The sequence below is a fragment of the Pelecanus crispus genome, chromosome 3, assembly GCF_030463565.1.
Source record: "Pelecanus crispus isolate bPelCri1 chromosome 3, bPelCri1.pri, whole genome shotgun sequence".
Classification (NCBI taxonomy): Eukaryota; Metazoa; Chordata; class Aves; order Pelecaniformes; family Pelecanidae; genus Pelecanus; species Pelecanus crispus.
The window spans coordinates 22,252,298-22,266,020 of record NC_134645.1 but is presented as its reverse complement, the minus strand read 5'-3'; the positions used below and the strand labels follow the sequence as shown (position 1 = coordinate 22,266,020).

The following is a 13,723-nucleotide window of genomic DNA, read 5'->3' as shown; positions in this document are numbered from 1 at the left end:
AATTATTCTTGGGAGCAGCTCTAAAATAAAAGAATATATAAAAACATAACAGTTCTGAGCTCTTCATATACAGATAGCTACACAAAATAAGATGATTCTTCAGCAAAGTTGCGATCTGGCATTTAGCATAAATTCTGGTTTTGACCAAAAGTATCTCCATTTCAAAAGCTAAAATGAACGCACCGTCCACAGCCCTGCAAATCCAGACATCCACACCTGCCCATATACTGCTTTTCTGTTGTGTTTAAAGCTGTTTTCAAAACACAGAGTCAAAACCTGTAAAGGACTGTAAACAAAGTTCTTCAAGTTCTGTTAGATCTATACTATGACACCATAGGGTAGGTTGCTTAGGTTGAAGCCTACGCAGAAATGTTAAAACTCAAACCTGCTGTGTACTAAACAAGAAATGACGCAACAGAAAACTGGGTCAGGAGCAACTGTGCTAGAAAGCAGGTGCCCATCATGACTCTACCAAAATGATCCGACAACCCCTTCTGAGCACAGCAAAAGTAAAGTAGCATATTAAACACAAAATCTCCACCTCAAGTAAGAACTGCTGCTGAAATGCAAAGGTCATTTCCAACACTAATGGAGGAATGTGACTGGACTTAAATTAACAAATTTCTGTGTTTGAATTGCTTCTATGTTATTTCAAACTTAGAAATATATAAGAATGTTATAGGAAGCTATGGAAGAATTCTTTCAAAAATTAATTGCCTGATTAACTATTATTCCATTTTATTTTTTTACTTAATGTTATGTAAATACTAGAGCTTTTAGGAACATTTTTCTCATCTGGAGCTCAACACAGAAGCCTCTGAAGAATTTGTTATTTTATGAAAAATTCTATGGAAAGCTATCTCTTGAAATATAATTGTAGATGCTTTGCTCACTGATCTATTACTACTCATTGACTCCTATGATAATTTTCTATGAAACACACATCACAGATTTAATCACTTTAATTATGGGAAAAAAATGCAATTCCAGTTAAATGGATGGAAATGTCATTTTAGTCACAGAAGTTGTATCTTCATTTATGGACTGTTGTTACTCGAGACAGAGTGCTATGATAGTTGTTATAATTTAAAGTATTTAATGGTGACAATAATCCACAAAGATTCAACCATCCAGAATGGTCAATCTCACAAAGTCTCTATGAAACTGGTTGTCCTAGTTCTCAAAACTCAATACCCCAGTTGTTTTCCCCAACATGAAAAATACAAAAATTTTCCGATTTCTGAATGAAAAAAGCCTACAGCTTAAAAATTTAACATCAGTTTACCAATCAAATTCTACATACTTTTTCTCTTAATTTGTAATTCATGTTTCCATCTGGCAAAGCAAAATGAAGCTGTTGAGCAATAAAGATGCAGTACAGAAAAATATAAAAGACAAAAACGTCCTCACTTTCTAACCCATTGTGTTGATACTCAAATGCCACCTTACCTGAGTATACTATTCCTTCAGCGCTCTCAGCCTACCATGGCACACTGTTCTGTAAGTTAGCACTTGTTTAATAAATAGAATGTATTTTTTGTGGCTGGGTTTTGTTGTGTTTTTTTCAAATGATTTATAGGTAAGCAATACTACCGATTAAACTAAAATTTTCCATTTTACTGACCTATTTACATTTTCCCACAGTTTTATATTGGCGAAAATATTTATCATCTATCCTGTGGTCCCACAGAATCACTCAAAAGGGATATCCCTGACATTCATCAGTCAGCTGCACTATATTTTAAACTTTTTGCCTACTTTCACATATTTTCAACTTTTTGCAAGACTGCAAACTTATCAGGGAGATCTTTTGTTTTTCCCTCCAGGCCATTCCCCCAGACTTACAGCTCTGGAACTGGCTAGTGGGGAAGTCATATAAAATGCTCATTTGATTTTTCAGAATGAACTGGCAACATTTTTGGAGGAACGTGAGGAATACAGGACAAGAGAGAAATCTGGAAGCATCAGCTGAAGTCAGTGGCTTATTTTTAAGGAAGCTCTGTGAATGAAGGCCATTAATGATTTACAGAACATAGAAAGATCAGAAGTTCAAATAAGAAGCCTTGTTCTGAGAAACATGTCTTCAAACCATTCTGAAAATGACAATAATGTGAAAAGAATTTGACAGTGAATGGCCATCCTAAGCAGTGCTTTTAAATTTGAGGTAACGAGCTAGAATTCCCTCACAGGAAAATATCCCAAGAAACAGGAAGCCAAGACAAAATGAAATTCATACTGTACAGGAGAATGCTCCAAAGAAATTGATAAACAGCACTAACATTTACCAGAGACACAAAGGCTTCCATTATTCTTCAATTATTCCAACTATCCTCTGGGAGCAGAAGGAGATAGCCAATGTTTTTTTCTCTGGTGACTGAAAATCTCCCTGAGGACCACTTGTATAATCAGTACAATCTTACACATGCATACAGATGTGTCTAACAGCTATAACTTAATTTCTGTGTTTATAGAAAGAAGAGAAATGCTCAGCCAGGTTGCTTGCCTCCCTGGCAGTTACTTTGGGAGGTAAGGGAAATAAGCTGTTTGTGAAATGTGAAACAGCAGCAGCGTAGCAGGTTGTCATTGTTAATATGTCACACTTTTCTAATGCCTGGTAATGCACAAGACATCACCTACAACTGAGTAAGACTTCAGGGCACAAATCTCCATAAATCAAATATTTTTTTTCTATATATGCAGATGAAACACTCAAGACAGATACTATATTTTTTCCAACCATAGAGGTCCACCCTTACTTAGCAGTTAAGTCTCTCAGAGTACATTTAGAAGACATATGGAAACCTGCTTGCTATACATTTGATGCTGTCATTTTTGTAGTACAAGACAAAGTGGCATAATTCACACATGAAAGACAAAGCAAATAAAGTGAATCCAAATGCATCAAATAATAAAACATGCACAGCAATAAATCCTCTATATTACCACACTCTTTAAATATCTGATTTGGAAATGTTTACATATGTCAAACTAGACATATCTCAAAGCTGATTCCAAGAGGGGACACGCATTTTAAATACAAAGAGAAGTTTGGATGACATTGCCATAACCCCAAGACTAGATATCATCCTTTCAGACTTCAGCCAGGCACCCAATACCTTTGCTCTGGTTCTTTTCAGTGGGGCAGCCCATTCAAATTTTCCTGTTGATCCTTCAGCAGATTTTGAAACAAAACATCTGCAAATACCATTGATATTGTTCCTGACTATATGTGCAGGCACACAGACATTTGAATCAAATAAGGAACTATAGTTTCAAAGGCTTTTTTTCCTATACCCAAATTAATTTCTGACTCGTACAATCTTGGGAAACTCATCTGACCTCTCTGGATTTCATTTCACCTATCTGCAAAATGAAACGTTTATTACCAAACAGGTATCGCAAAGCTTGTTTAGTGTCCATTTCTCAAGTGAAAAGGTTCTTACTTTTCCATACTCTTAGCGAGTGTCTTAAAAGAAAAGAATGTGCATTAGAGAAGAGATAGCAGTCATGGAAGAGGGAAGGAAGGGCATGCGAGTTATTTTCAGGGATTAAAAGAGGTAAAGGAGGTCACTGGCTTTGCTTCAAACAGCCTGACTTTTCAAGCATGATTAAAAATAAGGCAGTGATGTTCACACCACTGTCTTATCCTGACATGGCAAAAGCCAGAATTCTTTAAACAGATTTCAGACTGGGTTTCATATCCCCCATGCTGGCCCTGAAAGGGAATTAAATAACATTAACTTTCTCAAAACAATGGAAGAGTTGCTCATCTCTGACAAGTAAGGAAGGAAATAAGATCAAGAAAGATGTTGGTTCATTTTCTCATCTTCTAGTTTCCTCGGTTCAAGTGTTTGTGTAATTCAGAAAAATCACTGCAGACTGAGATGACTGAACGCACTGCTTACTCAAATCTGGAAATTTGATGAATGAATCACTGGACTTTTCTGTGTGCTCCCTTGTCTACAACTATGAGACTATGTAAATGATTTTTGTATTTGGAGGGAAGGAAGGAATGGATGCACTAACAGCCAAACCAAATTTAATCATATGAGAAAGAAAAGAAGCCATTCACATTGCAAATGGCTTACTGACAGCATTTCTAGCTAATAGATCTGGTCCATTAGAAATATTTTAAGAGCAGCTATGGATTATTCAGGTTTTTTTCCATTCCATTCTGAAATCAGTCAGCAAACACTTGCAGACAATGATTGCTGTGTGCAATGCATTGGCCAGTTTATAAATATGTACAACGTATGTACAAACATACATATGTTTGTATGCATGCATGTATATGTGTGAATGTATGCAGTAGGTCAAGTGAAAGGAGAGGGAGAGGAGATAGAACAGCTGGCAACTACAAAAATACAAGGAGATAAATCAACAATACTAAACAATGGACTGACTAAACAACCTCAGCATCATTTGATCAGGCTTCCGTGGCCAAACAAATAGCAAAGTAACCATAGGTACAGACATGCCCTGGCTGACCTTTCTGAGAAGTGGTGAACACACGTACAAACACACACACATCTGGTTTCCCCATACAGCAAACTAAATCACCTGCAAGAGTAAAGATTTGTTTCAATGTGGATATAAAAGCAGAACAAATGCTTCTACAATTCTACACGAGAGATTCTGTACTGTTTAACAGATTACATATTTTGATTGAAGTTCGAACCTGGATATTCTTGACTACTTGGGTTTGGCTTTATAAATTGTTAAGCATCATTTATGTACATTTGAGATTAAGAACAGGTAGTCTTAGTGGCAGTGCTGTGTTAGTTTTGTGAAGCAGTTGTGTTTCAGAAGCAGTTCTGAGTTAGGCAGGAGCTGCTAAGGTACATTTTGTTTTGATTAAAGTCAGAAGTAAAATTTAGAACTAAGCACAGTCTACCAAAAGAAAGAAGGTAAAAAGGGGAGAAAAGACTACATGTGTCTCTTACTACTTTAAAACTGACATGAGTTATATTTAAAGCCAAACTGAGTTGACAGGCATATAAGCCTGTTCAGAGTGTTGATCCTCAATTGATGACTACATAGGGAAGATGAGTACAGTATATAGGTAACAGTCCCTGCTTCCTGGAAAAGCTAATCATATGAATTGTCATATTAATTCTTGTTTTGTTTTATAAAGAGGAAAAGGCTTTGTACATATTGTCTCTGTGTTCTCAACATCTGAAAACATTAATGAGATTTAGTCTTAAGATAGAATACCAAGTAGTTCAAAGTCACACAAAATCACATAAAATGAAACAGAACCAGCATCCTGGTTATTGAGATAGCATAAGGCTGTGAGGAAACGTAATATGCACAGCATCCTAAGAAGCCTCTCATTTTCTATTGTTGTATTTTGTTGAGGGTCCTCTCTGCACTCTAACTTTACATCACTTCCTTCACTTTTTTTTTTGTTAAAGTTTCATTGCCTCTCCTCAGTGCTATCTCTTGTCCTGCATAATTAGAAGTGAGAAAATATAAAAATAAAAATAGGTTCATTCAAAATATCTAGTACTTAAACGTTGGTAAGAAATTTCTTGGTGTACTCCCCCCTTCCTTTTTTTTTCTAAGGAAGAAAATTATCTTTCTTATATTAAAAAGAAAGTTGCGATCATATGCCAGCTTAAGTCAGCTGCCAGAATCATTAATCTCTTCTTTCATTTGCCAATTTATATTGTGTAACTATGGATTTTGTAATATTGTTCCTTAGAAAACAAAGGTCTCAAGAGATTTTTCCTTTCCTCTAAAAAAAACCTGCCAAACATTTGCAATGTTTTGAATCCTAAGTCATCTCCCTCATCTCTAGTCCCTTGTGTCCTATAAATTCATATTAAACAGAAAAGTGTTTTATTGCTCCAACTAGATGAAAATTAACAGCTTCAACAAGAACAAAAGAATCCCTCTACCTTTGAGGTACAATTTTTTCCTACAGCAAAAGTTCAACAAAAAGCATCCAATGTGGAGAAGAGGAAATTATGTTTTGACAGGCCAGTCTGCCTTGTTCATGAGAATTTGGACACACACCCCCCCCTCCCCCCCAATATTAGGAATGCTTTACAGCTTTAATATTCATCAATGATGATCAATATTATCAGCTGTACACATCAATTAGTAACACAAATGCACAACTTACATATTTTATACTTTATGCCATACACTGAAGGCAGCAGACCCAGTAACTGGAGCATGTACTGTGACAAAGATTGTTAAATTTAAAGGGTATTACAAATATAACCTCGCAGTTAAAACAAATATTTTAGCAAAACTAAAATTTTTAGAGGACTGATGAACTCATGGAGTTAGCAATGAATAAAACCTTTACATATCAGATTGCCATTTCGACCTCACTTCAAACTGTTATTCCAGGCCCCTATATTTACATCAGTCAATGGGTGGGTATTTCTTTAGTCCTGTCTTTCAGGAACATAAGTACCTCATAATAGGTGTAGCAAAGTAGCAAGATAATATGGCCATAACTAATTTAAATTACAGTTGTGTTGGAAGGTGAATTTGAGCACCGAGATTTTCACAATCTGTTTATTTTAGAAATTAATTTTATCGGGTCCAGATTAAGGTATATCATTTGGGCATGATGAAGAAATTTGCCAGATCACTTCTTGTTGCTTATATCATCTGGAAACATTAGGTTATCAGGGATCACAGTTAACACTACATCTTAAAAGTATTCTTCAAGATTTTCTTTCTCTGGTTTTATTATTTATTTTTTCTTCCTATTTTTATTCTCATTCTTCTCTAAAACACTAGTTTACAACCTGGTCCCTCTATATGTTTGGTTTTGTTTTGGTTTGGGTTTTTTTTTTTTTTGCATTGCTCTGATGTAAGCAAATGCTCCACTGACATAGCAATGCCATCTTTTATCCAAGGTGACATAGGATTAGGTGCTAAATTATGTCACAAGCAGGACTAAGCTATATTGGCAGACAGAGCTTTTCCGATTACAAAAAAAACCACCCCAAAAAACAGTGTTTAAAAAGCCATCCTGCACAGACTGAGTCAGCCTCCAGCTACTTGAAAAATCACAGGAAATATAGGTTAGAGGTATTTTTGCTACCTTCACTATATCATGTACAAAGTATTCATCAGCCACATCTCACCCAGTAATTGAGGTTTATGTGAACCCAAATTCTGCTATGCATATTTAAATGTTATGTCTCTGTTCAAGAATGTTATTCAGATTAAAATATGAATTGAGAAAATACATTAAGAAACAGAGCTAACCTTGGGTTCTTTTTTGTCTCTGACAATTGTATTCTAACAGGCCACTCAGAGGGGAAAAAAGCAAACATTTTTTAGCATGATTCTTCTAATGCATTTTCAATTTGCATGTGCTTTCTCCTGTCATTTTAAAATGACAATTTTAAACATGTTCAAACTTTCTCTCAAAAACTTGTCTTGAGGTATTTACAATCCCTAGATGCATTGATGTTACCTGCCATCCATCATAATCTGCATACTTTGCATGAAGGTGTAGGTTTCTCTTTCTCAGAGTTTAATGTATCTACTTTTACGTTAGTGTGGGTATCATACCCATGCATGGCAGCTAAGCTGTTATGTAGACGCAAGGATAGCTCTGTGCTAAACTGGGCGTACATAGCATGAACACGTGTAAAACAATGTCATGTAATTGTGTGCACTGGAAAGTCAGGCCCAGTAACATATCCAAGAGAAAACTGAAAGACTAACATATGAGCTTCAGATATTAAATAACCCTTGGCCAGTTGAACTTGAAGAAATAATAAAGTGCCAGTAGACACAGAATACAGTGGTAGAATTAATTTCAACAGCAGGGATCTGACACACAAGCTGCTAGCCTCAGTGCTGTGAGAAACAACTAAATGCCTCATGTTAAAGCCCATCTTGTCTTCAGATATTTCTATTAACACACCTCATCTTCACTGTCTAGTGCAATGCAGGTCTTCTGACCATCATTGTTACTTAAAGAGATTATAATTACGTATGGAAGTAGCGTAACTGTTGGGTACTAAATATTGTGCTAAATGTGTTGTTATGTTTTTTCACTTTATTGATGTCAACCTCATCTTTGTAATCTGCCTGCTCCCATGGTATGGCTCACTTTTATAACTGAAATTCATGCAGGGTCAAGGTCAGAGTTATCTAACAAAATAGGAATTAATTTGTCTTAAACCTAGAACAGATTATTGAGATAGTTAGACAGAAACCACATAGATGCTTTACCAGATTTCATGTACATATGAAATAACACACGCTCTAAGAATATAATCAGTCATAGATTAAATATTATACATGTGCATTTACAAAAACACACTCTAAAAATAACAAGTGAAATGAAGCTACAGGTCTGACTGGGAGTATTGTCATGTGCTCTTTCTATTTTGGTGCTCAAGTCCAACTTAGATTTCAGTTTCTAATCTTTGAAAATTGTAGAATAAAAATGCTCTGAAATACTTGGGTATTATAGAACCTCCTAGCATTTTAAATGTTTCATGATGCAGTTTCATCTTAACCCTTTGGGGTTGCTCTGAAGAGCGTTCTTACTTAATTAAATGTGCAAGAGCTTTCTCCTTAACATGCATGAACACAGGATTCCCTAGTATCATCAAAAGCCAGCACAACTGTGAATGGAAGAAATCCAGCCCTTGGAGAAGACAGGAATGTTCACAGGGGCTTTCATATTCTGAGTCGATTACAACAAAATCCCATTAAACTAAACTGAAAGACTTCAAAATTTGGGTTGATAAAGTGTCAGATTGAAAAGGTCTCTGAACACATTTTTCAAATGTTAGGCATTTATGATTGAACTCCCGACTTATCCCAATACATTCTCTTCATAGTAGTGACAGTATCTTTGTTTGGATGAGGAGAGAAAAATGGGTAGCATTTTCTACAAGGATCAAGTTTAAATGAAAAGGTGGCAGCCATTGAAATTGTTGGAAGATTGTAATAAATAACCATATCACTCTGGATATGTGAATCATTGATATTCACACATCCAGGCAAAGCTAAATAAACCACACTCCTTTGGCCTCAGAACAAGCTCTCATGTCTGGAGGAGCTGTTCCCATCCCTTCCAAGGATTACACGATGGCTTCATGGTGTTTGTGGTCTGGGGTGACCATTGTTCCTTCTCCTTTGGGGTGGAGAAGGAACTTTTACCTCCTCAACAGACTGATTAAGGGAGAACCATCTTTCAGGCAGCAGTTCAGAAAAGAAGTGGGTGCAGGTTATCGCAAGGGAAGCATTCATTTAAGACACAGTGCAGAAGGGATCTGGCTCGCTAAAGCTGTTTCTGAATCTAGCTTGTTAAAGACGACTAGAAACAAAGCAACAAGGCTGAGGAACAAGCTGAAGAAGAGTAAAGGGGTTGGGCTCGATGATCTCTCAAGGTCCCTTCCAACCCAAAGCATTCTATGATCTATGATAGCCAAAGAGGCAACACTTTTTTTCCCTGGTCACTTAATCTCCATATACAAGAAGCACAGTGGGGTTTCAGCAGCAGGCTGGGGCAAGCCCTATACTGTGGAGGGGCTGATGGCAGCCTTCCATCAGCTGGAAATTTTGACAGAAGGAATAACCTATATTGTACAAGTTATTACTGGATAGTTCCCAGATGAGTTAATGCAATTGTGACCTAATTAAACCACATCCCTAAAGTTCTGCTTCTCTATTTGCATATACATGGCAACAGCAATATAGTATAATAATTCTTAAAGCAAATCTTAAAATACAGCAAAGAAGAAAGCCACAACTGTAGTGGCAAATCAACATAAGCGAGTAAAAGCAGAAATGTTATCCACATTTAAGTCCCAGTCATTGCAAATGTGAACATTATACTGTGAAGGTCTTAGGAAACAATGTAACTAAACAGCTCAGATAGACAATATGATGAAAGAAAAAAACCTACTGAACATAATCAGAAGCTGAGGCACAATGTAGAGGCACCGGAGCTAATCACATGTACACACACACACACAAGCGTTTTACTTCAGCTGTAACAGCTCAAGAGGAATATCTTGAATTTTTGAGGACTACTCAGTAAAACCACCTGCTGGACATAAACTGGAGGTCAAAACAATGTGCCATCTTTAAAGATTTTAATTTTTTTGTTTTCATTGCTACATGGTTCTTCTCTTATTTTTTTTTAATCCTGAATTTAATGCTATAGCATTAGTTTTGGGTATGATCAGACCGCAGTTATTTTAACGGTATTGTTATTAGGGTGTTACTTGGCTGTACTGTTACCAATGCTACTTAACTGTGTAACTGTATTTGTGCCTTAAATATCCTTTATCTTTTACTGTAACATCTAAGAACAGGTCCTCTACATAAACTGTAGAATAAATTGCTTTGATGAGTTTACATTGCAGAATATTAGATCTCTGAATTGCACCCCAGTCTGTTTAAAGTTACATTATCATTTGTTCATACTAGCACTGAATGCCATTGAATGCAACTAATTTAAAACCAATAAAATAAAATTATTTTTTTTAAGCAAGCAACCCAACATCTTTAAAAGATAACGCTCTTACAGACAAAAATCCATCGTGCAAATGGTTAAGGACTTGAAGTCATTTGGCAAATATTTTCAGAAAAGGACAAAGACTTCTTTTTTCAGGGAAAGATCAATTATCCATATTTCAGAAGAGACTTTCTGACATAACTAAACTGCCATCTAAGTTTCCATTACTACATATTTACAGGCCCTGATACTTTGTCGGAGACAGGATACTAAACTAGAATGATCCAATCTGTTTAACAGTCTGTAAGCTGCTTCTATACACATTTCCTTTGCTCACCAAGTATTTACTTTTTGCTGATGCAACTAATGTATACCTACAGTCTGAAATGTATTACCATAAGCAATTAAAGTCTCCATGGTGGGAGCCACACAGCGAGAAAAGAGACCTAACCATAAAGGAACGAACAAAGGATGAATGGCCAACGAGTAGTGAAAGATGGAGTCCAACAGCATATTCTTGCCTTTCAGTTAAAAGTGTTGTGCTGTGGTTTTGGTGGGTTTTTTTGTTTTTTTTTTTTTTTAAACTACATACCTCTCTCCATTCTGAGCTTTTCACCACTTTATTTCAATCATTAACTCAATTTTCACTTTAACTTTACAGTTCACTTTTGGAAACAATCCAAACCATTGTGTGAAGGGTAGCAAGGTGGGAGGAACATTTACTGTTTTAAAGGATTACCAGACTTAGGTGCTACATTTCTAGGTGTTACTTTTCAGCAGTGCCATTGTACCATACTGTCTGCTATTTCTCTAAATGTCATCAACTTGTCAGCTCATAAGCAGGTGCAAAGCTTTGTTCCTCCCCAAGTCTCATGTTCAGTGAAGCCAATGGAAATCTGCGAAGACTGTTGTGTCACAAGTACTTTTTTTGCAGGGAATTTAAAGGTAAACATTTCTCTTCAAAATTAATGTCAGTTGCTGCTACAGCAAAGAAAGCAACAACACATTGCTAAATGGATTATTAAAAGTCCTGAAAACAGAAGAGGTGCCTGGGAGGCTGCACTCAGGAAGCACTTAAAAGCCTAAAAATCACTGGAATGTGAAAGTTATGGGACCAAATTATAAAATAAACCAAATAAAAATATCCCAACATGGGAAGATGAGCGTTCCATACCCAGCTACACACATCCTAAATTCCCCAGTTGATCCTTATGTCAGAAGGCAGAAAGTCCTCTGTTTAACTTTTTATAAAACAAATATACATTCTCATAATGCATTGAGATTTACTAAAGAACAGATTAAATTCTCAGATTTGTTAAAATCAATGATGTACACAAAGCCATGATAGTGAGCGGCATTTCTGTCTTTCCAGCCCTCATTAGGCATCACAGCAGCAAAAACAGGTGAACAGTTTCACCTCAAATCAAGCTACCATTATATGGGACTGTTGTCTTAGTGACCTATGTTATCACTTCAAGCAGGTTTATACTATTGGAAATATTAGAAATAAAAGGATCTGTAGTGTTCTTGAGAGATTCTCAGCATACATTGCCTCTTGCAAGAGTGCAGTATGAGCAAACATAAATGGAGTAATTTTCAGTGCTACTGCACTGAATTTAGAATCCGATGCTTCATTGTTTGACTGAGTGATAGCAGGAAGAATTGAAGATCATCTGACTGTGTCTCAGGTCTAAACCAAAAACCTCCAGTTCAATTTTCTGAATGATTCCTGAGGTGTTATTCCAAGAAGAGATGAATCATTGCATGTAGAGGGGAAGAAAAAGAAAAAGATCATCTTAACTATTTCAGTGGACAAGATCAGTGTTACAGTCTGGATTTATTTTCTTAACAAAAACAAAAAAAACTCAAAACAAAACAAAAGACCCTAATCTGGAAGCCTTCCAGGGAGATCAGAATTCAGTACTGGGTAAAGTATTATAAGAAAGTAATAAAGCTACATGCTATTCCTTCATAGCTGTTCAGCTGAATAGAGGTAGCGAGGCAGAGAATTAGGACCTTCAAGCTTCACTGAATGCTGTTTCTGGTAATTCTAGTCAGGTTGTTTAGCTGTTACATCTTCAGCAATGAAGTGCAAGAAGAGGAGTAACTAACTGGCTCATTTCTGATTATAAGTCAGCAAGATTATATTGCTGCTGTTGCTATTGCCTTTTATCCTAGCACGGTAAGCAAGACATCAGCTATCACATTACTTTTGACAGTAACTTTGATGCAGACTTGGTTCCTACTTGCTGTGGATACCGTGATCAAACTCTATCTCATTCTAAAATTGTATAAACAATAGTGCTTCTAATTTTTTTTCTCCCTGCTTAAAGAAAATCACATCTTGAAAGATTAGAGATATTTAAAACTAAATAAAGGAAAATACAGAAGCCAGAGAACATATTTGCTGCTTGGTAGAAAGCATACTGTACCTCCCAGTTTTCAAAGATGCTAAATTTTAATTACAAAGATGTTTAAATGTTATATACAGCTGTGTGAATTGAGCATATAGCTATGCATTTTGTGACAGAGGACACAATCTAAAATTTTAAAAAGTGCTAAATTATGGACTCCTACAATATAGAAGCATCTCTTTCCCTCCTCCTCTCCCTCTCCTGTTTTACTTTGTTCCCCTCCCCCCAAAACAGTGGTTTTTACTTTAACTTGTCAAGTATTTCACAGTTTCTCAAGTATTTAGCAATGAGGATCTAATTGGAAAGTGCCAGGTTCTTTTTTATTACACTTTATCAATATTGTTAAGGGAATGATGTAATTGTTTGGGGTTTGGTGAAGACATTCCATGTCACTTTAGTGTTAATACCAGGCTGGAGCCTTCCTTGTCTGCCTGCATAAGCTAGATAAACACAGACCTGTGTGCTTTCTTCTCATCTCAGGATACTTACTCAGAGAGATCTTGGAACATATGCCTATTGCGAGCTAAACATTTCACTTTTCATTTTATCCATGTGCCAGAAATCCATTCCTTGGATAAACACTTTACATACTGACACTCTTAAAGTCACTAAACACGATAAATAAAGAGAGAATACATCATTTCAAAACCGATTAAACATTTTCTCACTTGTGACAAATGAACAGCTATACACTGTATGGAGTCCCCGGAGCAGACATTCCATTTTCTTTGTCTTTATTTTGTGTGGAAGATTAACTTTCCATTTCAGCTCATCTATTGCACAATTGAGCTTTTCTAAAACACACATTGCTGCATTTTCCCCAAATCATTTTTCATTTTAGAAACATTTTTGTTGT

At 36.2% G+C, this 13,723-nt stretch overlaps 1 protein-coding gene across 1 annotated transcript in view; it reads right to left on the bottom strand.

Annotated features, from left to right (window-relative positions):
- FMN2 (formin 2) overlaps positions 1–13,723 on the bottom strand; it is a 165,462-nt gene that overhangs the window by 16,953 nt on the left and 134,786 nt on the right. The window lies entirely within an intron of this gene.